The sequence below is a fragment of the Protopterus annectens genome, chromosome 2.part0 (assembly GCF_019279795.1).
Source record: "Protopterus annectens isolate FY-2018-M chromosome 2.part0, PAN1.0, whole genome shotgun sequence".
Classification (NCBI taxonomy): Eukaryota; Metazoa; Chordata; order Ceratodontiformes; family Protopteridae; genus Protopterus; species Protopterus annectens.
The window spans coordinates 319,710,415-319,732,888 of NC_056728.1; the positions used below are offsets into that span (position 1 = coordinate 319,710,415).

Sequence of the window (22,474 nt, forward strand, 5' to 3'; positions counted from 1 at the left end):
ATCTTGTGCAGTAATCTGCCTTCCCTTTCTCTTTAGAAAGCTAGTGACTGAAGCTTCTGGCTCAGGGATCCATGCCTTCTGAATCCACCAGCCCCAATGTTCAACTACTACTTAAGGAAAACAGTCTAAAAATTGTACTGAATATTCTGCTGTTCAGCCTCTTCTAGACGTCTCTGGGTTAGATGAAGAAACAGAGGACCATTTGGTTCCAACACTTGCCCCCTCTGTTGCAGCCCAGTTGGAGGCTGACATGGGGTTCCCTACCAACACATTTGCTGTGGCTGTGCCTATGTCTAGTATAGATGAGGCGGGAGAACCATGGCTGATAATTTTGGAGGGGTCTCCAGGGATCCCCAGGATGTTCTTCGTGTTTCACTGTTGCAGTAATTACCTTTGGGTAATCTGCTGGCAGGTTGTTCTCAGTCGGCCTGAATAACAAAGTCTTGGGTCCTGCATCTGTTGCTGCCTCCTCTTCCATGACGTCGGGTCGTCAGGGGTATGAAACCTGCAGCTGACGCCATTTTAATCGGTCTTTCTTGCCGCACGGTGCCAGAACCAGAAGCAGTTCACAAGTGCCGGTTGGCCGACTCCTGAAATTTTTGTTTTCGAGTTTCAGAACCGAAGTCTTCAAACTAAAGCAAAGTACCCCATTGGGGAAACTTTTTCTTGCTCCTTACTGATGTCAGTAAAAGTTAATAATTGCATTACTTATGGGAAGCAAATACCTCATAAGGATTTTCAGTTGTACTGTATTCCTTGCCTAGGCCCTGACCACAACGTGCCTTGCTGTCAGTTTTGTGCTAAATTTAACCAATGCACCATTAAGCGTCTGTATATTTTTGCTTCTAAATATTTTGGTTCAAGATTTAACTACTCTGAAATGTCATCGGTTAGCAATCCGACTACCGGAGTTCACGAAAAACGCAAGGAAAAAGACAGACCGTCGAGGTCCAGAACTGACAAAGCTTCTCCTAAGCCAGTCGCCGGTTCGCTGGTACTTAGTGAGGCGCTTTCACAGCCCCTGATACCTGCTACTTTTGAGTCGCAGGCCTCTACCAAGACCCATTCGGAGTCCGGTATGCCGCGAGATTCGCAAAGTATTGAACCCGCGGATGTCTCTCCCTTGGATGGGTCTGGAGCCGCTGAGCAGGCACTGGCTTCTGAGGGTGTTTTCAGGCCTCAACATTTTTATATTAAACTGACGCCATCAATAAAAACAAGGTAAAAAAAACTTCTATGTCTAAAATCTGACACACGAGCCACGTGCTCAGGCCCCTATGTCTAAAAAAACAAATGATCAAAGTGGCTGAGGATTTAATTTCCTTGATCAGGGGTTCCCAACCCCCCCCTGCTAAGAGGCCTAGGCAAGGCATTGATTATGAATCTTCAGATCAGGTTTCCATTTCTTCTGATTCCTCTTCTGATCAGGAATTTTCTATTCCACCTTAGGATTGTGATGCAGAGGAATCCATCCCATCTGCATCTCCTCCTGAGGATTACTCTTTTGGAGAGACTTTGCATACTTTAAGGGAACATTTTCACTGGGAGAGTCGGGTCTTTTTTGAATCAAAAAAGAGGCTTAGGGATTTCCTCCTCCAACCTCAGCATAGGCCTTTGGCAATACCTCCTGTAATGGACATTGTGGATGATGTTTTCTCGGAATCAAGCATGGCTCCTGATTCCTTTCCTCCGGCTCCTAGTAAGCCAGACAGATATTACAGGGTTCCTGACGCCCACAAATTTCTTTTCAAAAATCCAGCTGCTGATTCTGAGACTATTTCTCAGGGCCCCAAGGGTGTTAAGGCTTCTACAGCCAAAAATCCTACCCCTTCTGATAGAGATTCCAGGGCGCTGGATAGATGGGGTAAGAAGGTTTATACATCTGCAACCTTGGCAATCAGGGCTTTAAACTGCCAGTTTCATATGCTTAAATATCAACAGCATGTTATGGGCTTACTGAAACAGAAAATGATGTTGATTTGTGATTGTGTGGAAAATAGAGTTAAAGGATTTATTACATGCAGCAGAACAGGTTGGAAAGCATACTTTGCAATGTGGTTTCGATACCTTGGATTCCTCTTGTAGGGCCGCCTTTGCTGGATCTGTGATAAGAAGGCATGCCTGGCTCAAGGAGCAAAATCTGCTTGATCATGTTAAAGCTAAATTGTTGGATACCCCTTTACAGCATGATACTCTGGTAATAAGGCAAAAGAGGTTTTAAAGAAAATGGAAGACAAAACTAAATCTATGCAAATTGTAAAAGATTTTTTGCAAGTGCAGCCACCCAAGTTCAGTAGGCAGTGGCCTACTAAAAATTGGTCCTTTCCTGTGTCCAACAGAGCCACTCGGGGCAAACACAGGTGCTCAAAAGGCTCCAGATATCAACAACCACAGGGATTTTACAGGTCAAAGCAATGGGGGTGCCTCCACCTCCAAATCTGGAGGTAACAAAGCACAACCCTACAGTAAGCAGTCTCAGTGACTTTCCTCTACCATCTCCAAGCACTTATCCTTTGGCAGCCCCCTTGGGGGGAAAACTAGCACTTCATGCTCAAAATTGGCAGTTAATTACCCAGGACAAGTGGGTATTAAACATAGTATCCCAGGGGTACAGATTTCATTTCCATACTTTGTCAATTCCTAACGGATGGCCGGATCTCATGGATATGGGGGCTGTTCAGCCGGTGCCAGAAAAGGAAAAAGGGCAAGGATTTTATTCAAGACTTTTCCTGGTACCCAGAAAAGATAATTCATGACGTCCAATACTGGACTTATCGATTTTGAACACATTCCTGGACATTCCAAAATTCAAATTGCTGACTTTATAACAGCTACTGCCTATGCTAGGCAAGAATGCTTGGTTAGTAACTCTAGACTTGAGGCATACCTGCATATCCCAATAAGGGAATCATGCAGAAGATACCTCCGCTTCAAGGCAGGCTTTTTGCATTACCAATTCTCTGCACTGCCCTTTGGCTTATCTAATGCACCCAGGGTCTTTACAAAGTGCCTGGCACCAGTAATTGCATTCTGCAGGCAAACATTAAAATGTATCCTTATCTGAACGATTGTCTCATTCAGGCAGAGGACAAGGACACTCTTCTTCAACATCTGGTGTTTGTAAAAAGGCTCCTAGCATGCCTAGGGTACACCATAAATGAAAAGAAATCACAACTGGTACCCTCTCTAATTACATTCCTGGGTGCAAGCTTGAATACAAATGCCCAGATGGCTTACCTCACGCCAGACAAACAACTGCAATTAACAACATACTTCAAACAAATTGCAACAAAAACCCAGTTATCTGCAAGACAAATTCTGCAGACTTTGGGGTTCATGGCATCCTGCATTCTCCTAATTCCATATGCGAGATTGCATATTGGGAAACTTCAATGGTATCTAAAAAGTCTATGGAGAAAACATTGTCATAGCCTGGAAACAATGATCCCTCTCATTCCCTGCCTACAACAGGAGTTTCTTTGGTGGGCAGAGACGTATCACCAAAACAAGGGACTGTCATTCACTCTACCCTCTGCCACCCAAACCCTAACTACAGACGCATCAGGCTATGCTTGGGGGGCCCACCTGACAGGGAGAAGCAGTCAGGGCAAATGGAGCCCAAACCAAATGCATCTGCATATCAACCAGAAAGAAATGCTAGCTGTTCAGTTCAGAATGCTCTGACAGCCTTCAAGGACTTACTTCATCAAAGACAACTACTGATAAAGACGGACAACACCACAGTTATGTGGTACATAAACAGGGGGGTACCCATTCCTACCCCCTCTGCAGACTAGCCATGGCCTTGTTGAACACAGCCTTGACTTACCAAATACATCTTCAAGCTCAATTCCTGCCAGGAGAGCAAAATACACTGGCAGACGACCTAAGCAGAAATCCTATGGACCCGCACGAATGGAAACCGGATCCACAAATCTTCAACATGTTAACACAGAAATGGTGAAGCCCAGACATAGTTTTGGGGGGAGGCAAACTGATCTGTCAGTTGGACAAATTCTGTATGAGAACTCATCACAAAAAAGCATGAAAAGTGGATGCTCTATCCTTCAGTGGGAAAAACCTATCGGTCTATGCCTTTCCCCCTCTGCCTCTGCTCTCCAAGGTCTTAGTAAAAGTCAGACAGGAAAAACCAAAAATGATTTAATTGCTCCGGACTGACCTCACCAACACTGGTATCTACTTCTAAGGAATATTTCACACCTTCCTCCATGGTACTTGCCTCAGACACATCACCTACTGTCTCAGCAGAACTATTAAATTCTGCACACACTGCTCCAAACTCTGAATCTTGCAGCATGGCTAATCAACTAATTATTCAAACCACATCTCTCAGTAAACCTATGATGGATGTCATTTTGGAAGCCAGAAGGCCTAGTACTAGAAAATCTTATGCTGATAAATGGAAGAGATTCTAGGCTTGGAACCAAGCACAGGGAATAGGCACAGCAAAGCCCAATATTCCTCAGATTTTACAATACTTAACTGAGATGCCTGACAAGGGCCTATCTTTTTCTTCAATAAAAATCCATGCCTCTGCCATCTCGGCTCATTACAACACAGAGCCTACTCTCTTTTCTCATCCACTGCAAAAACAGTATCTCAGAGGAGCCAAAAATTTAAGGCAGTGCCAACTCCCGCATGGGACCTCAATTTTGTGCTGGAAAAACTCACCCTACCTCCTGTTGAACCAGCAGCTACTGCAGACATAACATTTCTTTCTTGGAAGACGGCCTTTCTTTTGGCAGTCACTTCAGCTAGAAGGGTTTCAGAACTACAGGCTCTCATGGCAGTGGAGCTTTTCATTATATTTTACCCGGACAGGGTGGCCCTCAGGACCAATCCTTCCTTTATGCCTAAGGTGGTATCCAGTGTGGCTCTTAATCAAACCATTCACCTGCCAACATTTTTTCCCAAATCCGCAGAATAAGGGGGAGTTGATTTTGCATTCATTGGATGTACACAGGCAACTAAGATTCTACTTGAACAGAACATCTCTAAGAAAGTCTGAGCAACTACTGGTAGCATTTGCTGCATGATCAGAGGGGAAGGCTATATCAAAGCAGACTATTTCTAAATGGATAAGCCGCTGCATTCGTTTCTATTTGCACCATGGTAAACCTTTGCCAAAGGGGATCGGGTCCCATTCCACCAGTACTGCCTCTACTTTAGCAGCTTTTCTCAGAGTCCCTACCCAAAGACATTCTAGAAGCTGCTACTTGGAGCTCTGTTCATACATTCACAAAGCATTACCATTTACCTCTCTTCTCTAAATCCAGGGCAGGCTTTGCCACTGCAGTCTTGCCGGGCCTTATAGCTGCCCCTAATGCTGTTTAGCTCCCTCCTCCCATCCTTAGCTTTGGGATTCTACCCAAATGTAATGACTGCATCAGTGAAACATGAAGAACATAGTACAGTTGTGTACACTTACCATAAATGTAGGTGTTAGAGTGTATTCACTGTTGCAGTCCGGGTTACCCACCTGCCATCCCCCATTCTATACCTCTTCTTTCCTTCACTATACTCAAAAACCTTTGTGGAGTATTTCCTTTTAGGTAAAGTTAAATTTTATGTTTCTAAGGTGCATTTATATATATTTATTGTTTATTTATATATGTTTATGCTCCCCATTTGGGGGGCACCTGACATCTGGGGCAAGAAAAACTGATTGAAATGGCATTGGCTGCATGTTTTATACCCCTGATGATGTGAAGTCATGGAAGAGGAGACAACAACCGACGCAGGACCCAAGACTTTGTTATTCAGGCCGACTGAGGGCAACCTGCCAGCAGATTACCCAAATGTAATGACTGCAACAGTGAATACACTCAAACATCTACATTTATGGTAAGTGTACACAACTGTACTTTCTTCTTAGGGAATAAGTCCCTAATTCCTTATTGAAGTCAGGTAAGGCACTGAACCCCCTAAAGTTGACAGGGCTGATGTTCCTTTGAAAAAAAAAACAGAAGGTAGGCATATGTGGCGCCTGTAGCTAAGGCTCCATGTTAAGTGGCAGAATTTCACTCTGGGTACTCTCTCTTCCTGAAGACATTAAGGCCAAGTTGCTGGACTCTTTAGAGAACCAGAATCGTTTTGGCTGTGCTGCTGATGAGCTTTTTAAAACGTTGCAGGATAAGGGAAAGGTTATGCAGGATCTTAAGCAGATTTTCCTTTCTCCTATTCTTAAATTTCAGAGAAATTAGTCCTCTAAAATTTCCTTTGTATAGAGGCAGAAGAGAGATCTGCCTAGGGCTGAGAGAACTTCCAAAAGGATTTTTCCTGATGAGCCTTCTCAGGGCTCTATGGATCAAAATCCTTTTCCTGACAAGTCTGTCTCCATTTGACATTCAACAACTTCTGCCACTCGGGCAGATTCTTCTATCCTTCTGATTGGCTCTGCCTTTTCCGGTCTGGTTACACATAACCACAGATTCATACGTGCTTTCCATCATTCAAAAAGGCTAGTTCTTGGTTGAAGAACCTTCCTCCCTTTTCAGGCATTCCCCAACCTCCTTGTTGCCAACTTCTTCACTTTCTTTGAAGATATTTTGGTTCAAGGAACCATGCAGGCATTTCCACCCTCTCAGCAGGGCAAAGCATTTTATACCAGGATGCTCCTGGCTTTCAAGGAGGAGGGTTCTTTGATTCCCATTCTGGATCTTTCAGAAATGTATTGAGAAAAAGTTCTCATTCACTATCTCTCTCCAGTCTGTTTCCCATGATGCTTCCTCAGGCTTTCCTGGTGTTTCACATTCCTATTCACCCTCTCTTTATGTAATTTCTATGTTTCTCTCTCTCCTTTACATTATCAGGTATCTGCTTTGCATTTTGGTTTTCTGTGACTGTGTCTTTATCAAATGTCTGGCCCTAGTAGTAGCCTTTTGCAGACTGCAGGGATTTCCAAATTTCCCTTATTTGGAAGATCTGCTGTTTCAAGCCCCCTCTCAGCACCTCCCAATTTAGGATCTTAAATATTGTACGCTTTTTCCGCAGTGTGGGCTTCACTCTAAATTTCTTACCCTTTCTCAAGATCATAGCCATTTCAAGCCTAGCCAATAATCAGAGGTCTGAATCAAACCTTGTGTCTGAGGTGAAAACCTTAACCATAATGCCAAATCCACCCCATAATGTTTCTTCCTCCACCCAAGGTCCTTTCTTTGGCAGTTTATTTTTCCTGTGCAAGAACTACCTGCACAAGACTTTTTTAGCCCTGAGGTTAATGACGTCCACCATTCCTACGGTTCCTTTTGCCCAACTCTATGTGAAGAAGTTTCAGTGATATCCCAAAACTGTTTGGCTTCAACATTGCTATGCTCTGGATCCTTCTCATTCCTCTTTCCTTCGCAAGTCAACTCCCTCTGTTGGATTCAGCAGAGTCTCTGAATCCTGGCCTGCCTTTTCAGGTTCCTCTGCTCACTCAGAACTTGTACACTGATGCTTCTGACCAGGGTTCAGGAACCTCTTCCAGCAATATCGGGGCCCAGGGAGTTTGGCCTTCCCAGCAACAAGAAGAACCTATCAAAGTAAAGACGAGAGCTCTGATTTTAGGTCATCATGATTTGCACCATCATTGGAATGTTCTTCATATTTCACTGTTGCAATCATTACATTTGAGTAATCTGCTGGCAGGCTGCCCTCAGTCGGCCTGATTAACAAAGTCTTGGGTCCTGCGTCGGTTGGTGTCCCTTCTTCCATGACGTCAGGTCGTCAGGGGTATAAAACATGCAGCAGACACCATTTTCATCAGTCTTCCTTGCCCCGCGGTGACCGAAGCAGTTTGCAAGTGCCGGCTGGTCGGCCGACTCCTGAAATTTTCATTTTCGAGTTTAAGAACCGAAGTCTTCAATCTAAAGCTAAGTACCCCGTTGGGGAAACTTTTTCTTGCTCCTTACCGATGTCAGTAAAAGTTAATAGTTGTATTACTTGTGGGAAGCAAATACCTCATAAGGATTTTCATTTGTACCGTATTCCTTGCCTAGGCCCTGACCACAACGTGCCTTGCTGTCGGTTTTGTGCTAAATTTAATCAATGCACTATTAAGCGTCTGTATATTTTTGCATCAAAATATTTTGGCTCAAGATTGAACTATCTAGAAATGTCATTGGTTAGCTATCCGACTACCGGAATACATAAACGCAAAGGAAAAGACAGAGACAGACCGTCGAGGTCGAAAACCGACGAAGCTTCTCCTAAGCCAGTCGCCGGTTTGCCTGTATTCAGTGAGGCGCTTTCGCAGCCCCTGATACCCACTACTTTTGAGTCACAGGCCTCTACTGAGACCCATTCGGAGTCCGGTATGCCGCGAAACACTTTAAGTATTGAACCTGCAGATGTCTCTACCTTAGACGGGTCCAGAGCCGCTGAGCAGGTGTTTTCAGGCCTAAAGATTTGTATATTAAACCGATGCCATCTTTAAAACCTAGGCCATAATCAACTTCTGTGTCTAAAAAACTGACGCTTGTGCCACATGCACAGGCCCCTAAGCCTAAAAAACAAATTATCAAAATGGCTGAGGATTTAATTACCTTGATCAGGGGTTCCCATTCCCCTCCTGCTAAGAGGCCTAGGCAAGGCACTGACTATGAATCATCAGATCAGGTTTCTATTTCTTTTGATTCCTCTTCTGATCAGGAATTATCTATTCCACCTTATGAGGACTGATGCAGAAGATTCCATCCCTTCTGCTTCTCCTCCTGAGGATTTTTCTTTTGGAGAAACTTTGCATACCTTAAGGGAACACTTTCACTGGGAGATTCAGGATTTCTCAGAATCTAAAAAGAGGCTTAGGGATTTCCTCCTTCCTCAGCATAAGCCTTTGGCTAGACCTCCTATTCTAGGCATTGTTGATTATGTTTAATCAGAATCCAGCATGGCTTCTGATTCCCTGCCTCCGGCTCGTAGTAAGCCAAACAGATATTACAGGGTTCCTGACTCCCACAAGTTCCTGTTTAAAATCTCTACTGCTGACCCTGAAACCATTTCTCAGGGTCCCAAGGGCGTTAAGGCTTCTACTGCTAAAAATCCTACCCCTTCTTATAGAGACTCCAGGGTGCTGGATAGAATGGGGTAAGAAAAGGTTTACATGTCTGTAACCTTGGCTATCAGGGCTTTAAACTGTCAATTCCATATGCTTAAATATCAGCAGCATGTCATGGGCTTACTTAAACAGAAAATGATGTTGCTTTCTGACTGTGTGGGAAATAGTTGCAGGATTTATTGCAATCAGCTGAACAAGTTAGAAAACTTACCTTGCAATGTGGTTTTGATTCCTTGGAGGCCTCTTGCAGGGCTGCTGTAACTGGATCTGTGATAAGAAGGCATGCTTGGCTCAAGTAGCAAAATCTGCCTGATCATGTTAAAGCAAAATTGTTGGATGCTTCTTTACAACAGGACAGTCTATTTGGTAATAAGGCAGAAGAAGTTTTGAAAAAGATGGAAGATGAAGCTAAATCTATGCAAACTGTAAAAGATTTCCTACAAGTGCAGCCACCCAGGTTCAGTAGGCACTGGCCAACTAAGAATTGGTCCTTTCCAGTACCCACCAGAGGCACACAGGTTAAACCCAGACACTCCAAAGTCTCCAGGTTTCAGTCACAAAGGGCTTGTAGAACAAAACAATGGGGTGCGTCCACCTTTAAATCTGAAAGTAATAAGGCACCTTCCTACGGTAAAAAGTCTCAATGACTTTCCTCTGCAATCTCCAAGCACTTATCTTTTGGCTGCCCCTTTGGGAAAAAAACTGGCACTTCATGCACAAAACTGGCAACTAATTAGCCAGGACAAGCGGGTTTTAAATATAGTATCCCAGGGATACAGATTTAATTTCCACACATTGCCAGTTCCAAACAGATGGCTAGATCTGCCTCCAAATCAGTGGGCAGAGGCCCAGAAACAAGTTATGCCCCTCATGAATATGGGGGCTATTTAACCTGTACCAGAAAAGGAAAAGGGACAAGGTTTTTATTCAAGACTTTTCCTGGTACCCAGAAAAGACAAATCATGGCATCCAATTCTGGACTTATCCATTCTAAATACATTTCTGGACATTCCAAAAGTCAAGATGCTGACTCTACAACAGTTACTACCTATGCTAGGCAAGGATGCCTGGTTGGTAACTCTAGACTTAAGAGGCTTACCTGCATATCCCAATCAGGGAATCTTGCAGAAGGTACCTCCGCTTCAAAGCAGGCTGTTTGCATTACCAGTTCTCTGACTGCCCTTTGGCTTATCTACTGCCCAGGGTCTTCAGAAAGTGCCTGGCACCAGTAATTGCATTTTGCAGACAAAGAAGCATTCAAATTTATCCTTACCTGGACGATTGCCTAACTCAGGCAGAAAACAAGGCCACTAAAACATCTGGCGTTTGTAAAAAGACTTCTAACTTGTCTAGGGTACACCATAAACAAAAAGAAATCACAACTGGTACCCTCTCAGATAATTACATTCCTGGTTGCAAGCTTGAATACAACTGCCCAGATGACTTACCTTATGCCAGAAAAAGAAATTCAATTGATGACTTACTTCAAACAAGTGGCCACAGAAACCCAGCTATCTGCAACACAAATTCTGCAGGCCTTGGGGTTAATGGCTTCCTGCATTCTAATAATTCCATATGCAAGACTGCATATGAGGAAACTTCAGTGGTACCTAAAAAGCTTATGGAGTCAACATTGTCACAGCCTGGAAACAATGATTCCTATCATTCCTTGCCTGCAGCAAGAGTTCCTATGGTGGGCAGAGGCCTTCCATCAAAACAAGGGACTGTCATTCATTCCACCCCCTGCCACCCAAACCCTGACTACAAACGCATCAGATTATGCTTGGGGGGGGGGGGGGCGCATCTGGCAGGGAGATGCATTTATGGCCAATGGAGCCCATGTCAAATGCACCTACATATCAACCAGAAAGAGATGCTAGCTGTACAGAATGCTCTGACAGCCTTCAAGGACTATCTTCATCCAGGACAACTACTGATAAAGACCGACAAACACCACAGTCATGCGGTACATAAACAAGCAGGGGGGTACCCATTCCTACCCCCTTTACAGACTAGCCATGGCTTTGTGGAATGCGGCCTTGTCTTACCAAATACATCTACAAGCTCAATTCCTGACAGGAAAGCAAAATACTCCGGCAGATGAACTAAGCAGAAATCTTATGGACCCACACGAATGGACACTGGATTCACAAATCTTCAGCATGTTGACATGCAAAGGGGGGAGCCCAGACATAGATCAATGTCCTTCAAGGATGCATCTGCAGGATATGGGTTGTCCTGCCTCAGGCAGCCCTTCGGTCGGCCGGATTCCAAAGTCTGGGTCTGGCCTCGGCTGATGTCGCACTTCACCCGACGTCATAGCTGCTGTTTATTGGGTATAAAGGCATCAGCCGACGCCATTTTCCTCAGTCTTTCTTGCAGCGGTGCCCAAGCAGAAGCTGTTCGCAAGTGCCGGTCGGTCAGATCCAGAGATTTCTACTACCGAAGACTTCTAAAATGCTAAGTACCCCGTTGGGGACTCTTTCTTGCCTCAGCCGATGTCAGACAAAGTAAATAATTGTTTAACTTGTGGGAAACAAATACCTCATAAGGATTTCACTCTTACTGCCTTCCTTGCTTAGGCCCAGACCACGACGTATCAGCTTGTCTAGCCTGTGCTTCCTTCAACCGACGGACACTTAGACGTCGGTCGGAGTTTGCAGAGGAGTTTTTTGGTCCAGCTTTTGCATACAAAATGCCGTCGGAGACTCCGACTACTCAATTAGCTAAAAAGCGCAAGGAAAAGGACCGACATTCGCGGCCCGCGGTTTCGGCTGAAACCACGGTTAGGCCAACCGCGACTGTCTCGGTTTCGGCTGAAACAGAGCCCCTGGTTCTTCCTTTGGCTGAAAGCATGCCTCCGATAGCCGAGGCCTCACAGAGCATGGCTGAATCTGCTACTGAATTTACTGCTACAGAAGCAGGCACCCAGGATTTGTCAGACACTATTCCTTTAGACATATCTACCCCTGCACGTGGGGCTGCTAGACCCCCTGCTTCTATGTCTATCAAGGCTTTTGCCAGGGCTAAAGCAGCTAAATCTTCTAAGGCCTTTCCTGCTAAAACTCCTTCACATAGGCCTACCTCTAGTTCCCAAATACTCAGCCTGGCTGAGGATCTCATTTCTTTGATCAGGGGATCCCAACCTCACCCAGAAAGGGCCTCTCAGCCCCCTCCAGACAAGAGGCCTAGGACTGAACCCCCGGAACCTGTCTCTACAGATTATTCCTTGGATGACTCAGACATTTCAGACCCTCACGAAGGCCCATATTCTCCTTATGAGGATTCTGATGCAGAAGACTCCATTCCTTCTGCTTCTCCTCCTGCAGAATTTTCCTTTGGGGAAACCTTGCATGCTATGAGGGAACACTTCCAATGGCAGGGCCAGGATTTTTCAGATTCAAGGAAAAGGCTAAGGACCTTTTTACACTTACCACAGCATAGGCCTTTAGCCATTCCGCCAGTACTAACAGTTGTTGATGCATATAATGATGCCTGTACTGCCCCTGATTCTCTTCCTCCGGCCCCTGCCAAGCCAGACAGATATTACAGGGTCCCGGACACACACTACCATTTGTATAAGGCTCCTGTTGCAGACCCTGAAACCATTTCACAGGGCCCTAAAGGTGTGGCAGCTGCCTCTGCCAAAAACCCTCTCCCCTCTGAAAGGGAATCTAGAGCATTAGAGAGATGGGGTAAAAAGGTTTATACTTCTGCTACTCTTTCGGCCAGGGCCTTGAACTGTCAGTTTCACATGATTCAGTACCAGGAATTTTTGTTAGACCAGCTAAATAAAAACTGTCTTCTCCAGAACCTTTAGACCACAAGTCCCTTCAGGATTTGGTACATAACTCTCAGCAGGTCAGTAACCATTTCTTAAAATGTGGCTATGATGCACTGGAGGCTTCCTTTAGATCAGCTATGACTGGAACAGTGATTCGAAGGCATGCCTGGTTAAAAGAACAATCCTTACCAGACCATGTTAAGTCAAAACTCCTAGATGCTCCCATGGAGAAACAAAGTTTGTTTGGCTCCCCTGCACAGGAGGTTCTAAAGAAGGTGGAAGAAAAAGCAAAATCTGTCCAAACAGTCAAGGATTTCTTACAGGTCCAACCTCCGAGGTTTAGCAGAAATTGGCCTTCGAAGAATTGGTCCTTTCCAGACAACTCCAGAGCACAGAGAGGCAGAAATAGACGCCCAAGAGGCAGAGGTCAATCTAGGGGTGCTTACAGGGGACGTCAGTGGCAACCTACCAACCAGAGAAGTACTGCCACAGATTCAACTACAACCACTTCCACAGGGCAGACACAATGACTTGGCTCTAGTTCCGCCTACCAGGGAACAACTGGAAGCACCCTTGGGCGGAAAGCTAGCCTTATTTTCCGACAACTGGCATTACATTACAGGAGACAAATGGACTTTACAAACAATAGACAAGGGCTACAGGTTTCACTTCCAAAAAAGAGAGGAATGCCAAACCTACCACCAAGCCAAAAAACAGACGCTCTAAGACAAATCAACAACTTACTAAGGATGAGAGCTATAGAAGAGGTACCACCTATGGAACAAGGCCAAGGATTTTACTCCAGGCTTTTCCTTGTACCAAGAAAAGAAAATCAATGGAGACCTATTCTAGACTTGTCCGCACTGAACACATACCTCATTGTTCCAAAATTCAAAATGCTGACCCTCCAGCAGCTTCTTCCCATGCTGGGCAAGGAGTCTTGGCTGGTGACTCTAGATCTCAAGGAGGCATACCTGCACGTCCCTATACGACCAGATTGCAGAAGACACCTCAGATTTCTTGCAGGATCAGAGCATTATCAATTCTCAGCATTGCCTTTTGGCTTATCTACTGCGCCCAGAGTATTCACGAAATGCCTGGCATCAGTAATTGCTCATTGCAGGCTTCAGGGAATTCAAATTTACCCATACCTGGACGACTGCCTAATACAAGCGGACAAGGCAAAATTAACAAAAGATTTGGAAAATGTCATACAACTGTTGCAAGCCTTGGGATACACAGTCAACATGCAAAAGTCAAGACTAGTACCATCCCAAAGGATAACATTCTTGGGTGCAGAACTGGATACATCAACTCAGATGGCTTTTCTCACAGAAGAAAAACAAAAGCAACTACCAGTCTACTTCATGACATTAATAACACAAACTCAGCTTACTGCAAGGAAAGTCCTGCAAGCCCTGGGCTACATGGCATCCTGCATAATATTGGTTCCGCATGCCAGGCTGCATATGAGAAAGCTACAATGGTACCTAAGGAATGTATGGTCTCAACACAAGCACAGTCCAGAAGCCCAGATTCCAATAATTCCATGCCTGAAGCAAGAATTCCTGTGGTGGGCTCAGGCCTGTCAGTTGAACAGAGGCTTGCCTTTCCACAAACCTCATCCAAGCCAGACCATCACCACGGACGCCTCAGACCTAGGATGGGGGGCACACATGTTGGACAAGTGTATACAAGGCCTATGGACCCAAGACCAGCTGAATCTACACCTAAATCTAAAGGAGATGCTGGCAGTGAAACATGCGATCCAGGCATTCAGACCACTCCAACAGGGTCATCTGCTGATAAGGACAGACAATACCACAGTCATGTGGTACATCAACAAACAGGGAGGTACACATTCATATCCTCTATGCCGGATGGCAATGGACCTGTGGAAGGTGGCCCTGAATCTCAACATTCAACTTCAGGCCAGATTTGTACCAGGAAAAGAAAATTCTCTAGCAGACACCTTAAGCAGAACTACCACGGATGCTCACGAATGGATGCTGCATCCAGATATCTTCAAAGCCATAACAAAGAAATGGAGACTACCAGAGATAGACCTGTTTGCCTCCCCACACAACCACCAATTGAAGAAATTCTGCACAAGAGCATACCACCTACTTGCTTGGAGGGTGGACTCCTTTTCCTTCAGCTGGAAAATCCTGACAGCATATGCATTTCCACCTCTTCCCTTGATGTACAAAGTTCTACTGAAGATCAGAGAGGATCAGCCAAGGGTAATCCTGATAGCTCCAGACTGGCCGAGGCAACATTGGTACCCGCTACTGAGAAGCATGTCTCGGACTCACGCATGGCCTCTACCTCTATGTCCCTTACTTCTAACACAGGACAACTACAAGATCCTACATCCAAACTTGAAAACACTGCAGCAAGCTGTTTGGAATATTGCATAAAACAAAATAACCCAGGTTGCTCTCAGAGGGTTAAGGACATTATCCTGGAGGCACGCAGACCCTCCACAAGGAAGACTTATTCAGCAAAGTGGAAAAGATACCTCATTTGGAGTGCAGCAAAGGGAGAAAATGTCTCATTGGCAAACATAGCACACATCCTGGAATATTTAGCAGAACTGTTCCACAATGGCCTGTCTTACTCCTCCATTAAGATTCATGCATCAGCAATTTCAGCAGAATACAACATGGATCCTCCTGTCTTCCCTCATCCTCTACTCAGGCAGTTCTTGAGAGGAATCAAAAATGTAAAACCTCCAAGGAAACCACCTTTACCTACATGGGATCTCAACTTTGTGCTGGAAAAGTTAACACTTCCCCCTTTTGAACCAGCAGCAACAGCAGAATTACAGTTCTTGTCTTGGAAAACTGCTTTCCTGCTAGCAATCACTTCAGCAAGAAGGGTATCTGAGTTACAGGCATTAATGGCAGTACAACCCTTCCTTATCTTCCATCAGGACAGAGTCTCTCTGAGAACTAACCCTACCTTTATGCCAAAAGTGGTCTCCAGAGTATCATTGAACCAAGCGATTCATTTACCTACATTCTTCCCCAACCCACAGAACAGGGGAAAGATTGCTACATACCTTGGATGTGCACAGACAATTACGCTACTATCTGGACAGAACTAAGACCAGCAGAAAAACTGACCAGCTTCTGGTAGCATATGCAACAGGAATGCAAGGAAAAGCAATTTCAAAACAGACAATCTCAAAATGGATAGGAAATTGCATTCGATTTTGCTACTCTTTTCATGGAAAGACAACTCCTGATAATATCAGACCTCATTCCACAAGAGCTACAGCCACCACTACAGCTTTCCTACGAGGAGTGGCTACCAAAGACATTTTAGAAGCTGCTACTTGGAGCTCCGTGCATACATTTGCCAAGCATTATAATCTTCCCTTATACTCTAGATCCCGAGCAGGTTTTGCAACTGCTGTTTTGCAAGGGATCTTAACTACACCATCTTTATCTTAGTGCCTCCTCCCCCAGTTTGGCTATGGTATTCTACCCATATGTTAGGACTGCAGATGCATCCTTGAAGGACATAGTACAGTTTTGTACCTACCATAAATGTAGATGTCCGATAGGTATGCATCTGCAGTCAGGATTACCCACCCTCCTTCCCCTCTGTGGTATTCCTAGGGTATTTACCCCTCTTTTAGCTAGCTGGGGGAATCTATTATGGTGTATTTGTTGGTATATATGTATATATATATATTTTTATATTATTTGCTCTCTACTGTTTGGCATTATTTGCATTTATCCAAATTTAGCCTTCCTAGAGGGCACCTGGCATCTGGGGCAAGAAACACTGAGGAAAATGGCGTCGGCTGATGCCTTTATACCCAATAAACAGCAGCTATGACGTCGGGTGAAGTGCGACATCAGCCGAGGCCAGACCCAGACTTTGGAATCCGGCCGACCGAAGGGCTGCCTGAGGCAGGACAACCCATATGTTAGGACTGCAGATGCATACCTATCGGACATCTACATTTATGGTAGGTACAAAACTGTACTTTTTGCCTCGCCCCAAAACTATCAGACAAATTCTGCACAAGAATTCATCACAAAAAAGCTTGGAAAGTGGATGCTCTATCCTTCAGCTGGAAAAACCTATCAGTCTATGCCTCCCCCCCCCGCCTTTGCTCTCCAAAGTCTTACTAAAAGTCAGACAGGAAAAACCAAAAATTATTCTGATTGCTCCAGACTGGCCTCACCAACACTGGTACCTGCTCCTACGCAATATGTCCCACCTTCCTCTGTGGTACCTGCCTCAGACACCTTCTCTACTGTCTCAACAGAACTATCAAATTCTGCACACACTGCTCCAAACTCTGAATCTTGCAGCATGGCTAATCAGCTAATTTCACCAGTTACATCTCTCAGCAAACCTGTGATGGATGTCATTTTGGAGGCTAGAAGGCTTAGTACTAGAAAATCTTATGCTGACAAATGGAAAAGATTCTGTGCCTAGAACCGAGCACAAGGAATAAGCACAGCAATGCCCAATATTCCTCAGATTCTGCAATATTTAACTGAAATGCTTCACAAGGGCCTATCTTTTTCTTCCATAAAAATTCATGCCTCTGCCATTTCAGCTCATTACAATGCAGAGCCTCCCCTCTTTTCTCATCCCCTGCTAAAGCAGTACCTCAGAGGGGCCAAAAATTTAAGACCTCCCAGGAGAGCACCAACTCCTGCATGGGACCTCAATTTTGTGTTGGAAAAACTCTGCCTCCTTTTGAGCCAGCTGCTACTGAAGACCTAAAATTTCTCTCTTGGAAGACAGCTTTTCTTTTAGCAGTCCCTTCAGCTAGAAGGATTTCAGAATTACAGGCTCTCATGACAGTGGAGCCTTTATTTATCTTTTACCTGGACAGGGTGGCTTTCAGGACCAGTCCATCCTTTATGCCTAAAGTGGTATCTAGTGTGGCTCTTAATCAGACCATTCATCTGCCAACCTTCTTCCCAAATCCACAGAACAAGGGTGAACGGATTCTGCATTCATTGGATGTACACAGACAACTAAGATTCTACTTAAACAGGACAAAATCTCTAAGAAAATCTGAGCAATTACTGGTGGCATTTCCGGCAGGGGCAGAGGGAAAGGCTATTTCAAAGCAGCCTATTTCAAAATGGATAAGCCATTGTATTAGCTTCTGCTACATGCACCATGGTAAAACTGCCCCCAAGGGAATCAGATCCCATTCCACCAAGGCTGCATCTACTTCTGCAGCCTTTCTCAGAGGGGGTGCTTACCAGAGACATTCTAGAAGCTACTACCTGGAGCTCAGTTCATACGTTCACCAAACATTACCATTTACCTCTCTTCTGTAAATCCAGAGCAGGCTTTGCCACTGCTGTCCTGCAGGGCCTTATAGCTGCTCCTAATGCTGTATAATTCCATCCTCCCAACCATAGCTTTGTGATTCTGCCCAAATATAATGACTGCAGCAGTGAAACACTAAGAACATAGTACAGTTGTGTACCCTTACCATAAATGTAGATGTTAGAGTGTATTCACTGTTGCAGTCCTGGTTACCCACCCTCCAGCCCCCTGTTTTTCTCTTAATATACCTCTTCATTCTTTTACTATGCTTAAAAGCCTTTTTGGTGTATTTGCTTTTATTTGGAGGTATATTTTTTGTGTGCTAAATTGCATAGATATATATATATATATATATATATGTGTATACATATATGTATATGTGTGTGTGTGTGTGTATATATATGTATGTATGTATATATATATATATATATATATATATATATATATATATATATATATATATATATATATATATATATATATATATATATATATATATATATATTGCTCCCCATTTGGGGGGCACCTGACATCTGGGGCAAGAAAAACTGATGAAAATGGTGTCAGCTGCATGTTTTATACCCCTGACATCATGGAAGAAGGTACAGCAACCGACACCAGACCCAAGACTTTGTTAATCAGGCTGACTGAAGGCAACCTGCCAGCAGATTACCCAAATGTAATGACTGCAACAGTGAATACACTCGAACATCTACATTTATGGTAAGTGTACACAAATGTACTTTCCCAGGTCCTTTGAAAATTTTCACAGACAGCACTATGGTTATATAGTACATAAAGAAGCAAGGGGGCACAAAATCTTTCCTTCTTTGCAGGATAACTGTTCAGGCTTGGGATTTTATCAGCTATCAGTTGACTCTTTAGGCAGTTTACATCCTCAGAGCACAACCTATTGGCAGAAAGTTTGAGCAGGTCCAGGACAGAGCCTCAGGAATGGATGCTTAAAATGGGGGTTTGCTGGACACTACATCAGTGGGATACTCTTTAAATAGATCTTTTTGTCTCACCTCTGAACAGACAGCTTCCTAAATTCTGTTCCAGAATACCAAGTCCTCTGGCTTGTAAAATGGATCCAATGTATTTTTTTTCCTAGAAGAGGATGTTTCTGTATGCTTATTCTCACCCCCCAACTTCCTGGGCAAACGTCCTGCACATGATCATGACAAATGGGCCCAAAATCATGCTGGTGAGACTCTTGGCCCAGACTGCCCTGGTTTCCCCATCTATTTAATCCGGCAAGAGGCAGTCATCACCAGTTAACTCATTGGCTGGGTATTCTCACACAGGACAAGGGATTTGTCATTCACTCTCATTTACTCACCCTACAATCCGAATGTGTTATAGGGTTTTCGATTCCTTTTATACATCAGTTCTTGAGGATGTGCTTCAGGTTTTGCAGGCGGCTAGGAAATCCTATGTAGTGAAATGGAACAGATTTTCTGTGTGGTGTTGCAAACATGACCTGGACCTTTTTTTCTGTAGGTATTCCTATAAAACTTAGGGTGGAGGAGTTGGCATAATGGTTTAAGTGCTTACTTCACAGACATGACATACAGAGTTTATCATAAAATGGAAATTGGCTGGGCTTAAAATGGCCTAGAAGAACAGTTAGCCTAGTACTTGCTTATAAACTTATAAACTTTGTGTGTGAGCTGCTGTATTCTGGCTTGGCATATTCATCTGTTATAGCTCATTTTTCAGCCATATCTGCTTGTCTACCTTTGAATCCACCCCTTATACTTGAAGTTGGACAATTTTTGAAAGGTGTCCTTCATATTGGGTCTCCAAGAAATGCCTATTCTTCCTCAGTGGGACTTGATTTTGTTCTTGAAAAAGTGACTCAGCCTCCTTTTTGAGCCTGCAGTTTCCTGTTCTTTTCAGCATTGTATTTTGAAAACTGTTTAGTGGCTCTTACTTCTGCCAAGAGGGTTTCTGAACTTCAGACTCTCATGGTAGTTCTACATTTTTGGTTTTTCACAGAGGGAGTTTCTCTTCATATCAATCCTTTTATACCCAAGGTGTGGTGGTGGTTTGTAAATGAAATTCTTCATCTACTTCTTTTTGCACTTCTCCACAGAATGATAGTGAGAGAATTCTTCATAGTTTCGATCTACATAGACAGATCAGATATACTAGGGAAGACTTAGGGTATAAGGAAACCTGAGCAACTTTTTGTATTTCATTTCTGGAAATTGGGTTTGGCTGTTTCTTAGCAAACCATCCCCTGGATTTCCAAGGCCATTTGCTTTTGCTATTCTTTTCAGGTTAAACTGTTTTATTCTTCGGTTTGACTCAACTACCAAACTTTTAGGTGTCACAATAAACCATAATCTCAACTTTGATGCCCATATTAACTTAACCATCAAGTCAGTCAATAGAAAACTTGGATCTCTCTATAGGCTCAAACCCTTCCTAACTACCTTAGCCAGAAGTACTTTAGCTCAAACACACTTACTCTCTACCCTTCTTTATGCCTCACCTATTTTCACAAACTTATCAAAAGCTAATTTCAATAAATTAGCAGTATCCTAAAATAATATTACAAGATTTGCCACAGGAGCCCCTTTTAGAACCCATCATTGCTGTTATCTGAAACAACTAGGCTGGCTGGAACTACAAAATCAAATACAACTACAGCAACTTACCATCACCCACAAAATCTTCTGTCAACCTTCTAACACCACAATACTTAGTACCCTTATTACTCCTTATAGAAATCTATCATCCTTGCGCTCCGCTACAAAGCTACTAGCAGCACCCTATAAATCCAACAACAAAGCTGGAGACTGTTTGTTTGCCAACTGTATTGCTCCTATCTGGAACAAGCTCCCTCATGAACTCACCACTATTATTTCTCTACCCACTTTAAAGAAGCCGCTAAAAACTCTGCTTAAGTCTCAATGGCTCTGTCCTTGTACTAACCCTGACTAAACTATTATTCCCTCTACCCACCCCCTCAAACCTTTTCTAGGTTAGTATAGTATTAGTGTTTGAACCTTCAAAAATCAGCTAAATCCTGTGCTTAATTCTTAATAGCTCTGTCCTTTACAAACCTGGACTAAAACTTTCTATTCTCTATTTTCTCACCCTTTATGTTCTCCCTAAAAAAAAAAAAAAATTTTTTTTGCTTGCTGATTCTCACTATTGTAAAGTATTTTTGCTAGTAATACTTATGAACCAGTTTTTTCTCTGTAACACCTATTTTTGTATAATATTTCTTATTTGAATGTATAACATACTTGATTTTACGAACCCATTTTTATTGTGGAGCTTTTCTCCCCGGGCCTCTACTGAAAATGGACATGTATCCAGCTAGACTAGCCCGGTCAACAAATGTAAAATAAATAAAAATAAATTTGTTCTTGTTACTTTTTTTTTCTGAGAGGTATGGATACTAGATCCATTTTGGAAGCTGCTACTTGATCTTCTGTACGTAGCTTTACTAAACATATGCTGGTTGTGATGTCAAGGACCAGGGCTGGTTTTGACAGGACCATCCTGCATGGGTTATTGGAGGGCTTCTCTGTGGCTTCCTCCTCTCATCCTCTCCAGTAGCTTTTGTACTCTTTCCATTTGTAAAGAATAGTACAACAATCTGAATGAAAGACGGTACAGTTGTGCAAGATCCTGCTGTAACAATAAATGTCCTGCTTACTGTTGCAGTATTTTATCCCTCCGTCCTTCACCCTGTTTTTCTGTGGCTTTCCCTTGGGCTGAGGGGTCCTTCCTTCCCTTCCTGGATGTGCATGTTGCTTCTGCTTTTGGGTTGCTCTGGTTCATCTTTGACAATTCAGTTCTGTGGATTAGGTAGTTGTATATCATTTATGTACCCTACGTTTTAGATGTAGGGCATACATCTGACGTACATCACCTGGAAAGAGTTGAGACTTTGTTATTCTAGCTAGACATTTGTCTGTTCTTTGCAAGATACCAATTTGAACAGAATATAGCCATTTTAAGCCTAGCCAATTTCCCTTCAAAGGTGAGAATCAAACCCTGTACTCTGTGTCTGTGAGGTTGACAGCTTAACCATTGTGGCAAATCCCAATCCAAAGTATTTAACCCATAGAGGAAGTGAACCCACAGCTGTTAGCACTTGCAAACTGAAAAACAGCGTATCTGCATGCTGAACTGCATTAGCAGTCTATAAATAGGCTGTTTTGAGGGTTATTGTTTCCCATTTATTTTAATAGTTCATTGCTGTTAGGCAATCATTCTGCAGAGTATTCCACACCTAGCCAATGACCAGTCAGGGATTAAAGATGAGAAATGCTGTAGTTTCTGTCTGTGAGGTTCTC

General features: G+C 43.6%; 1 protein-coding gene across 2 annotated transcripts in view; it reads left to right on the forward strand.

The window, feature by feature from the left end:
• SLC12A2 (solute carrier family 12 member 2) overlaps positions 1 to 22,474 on the forward strand; it is a 2,115,502-nt gene that overhangs the window by 882,730 nt on the left and 1,210,298 nt on the right. The window lies entirely within an intron of this gene.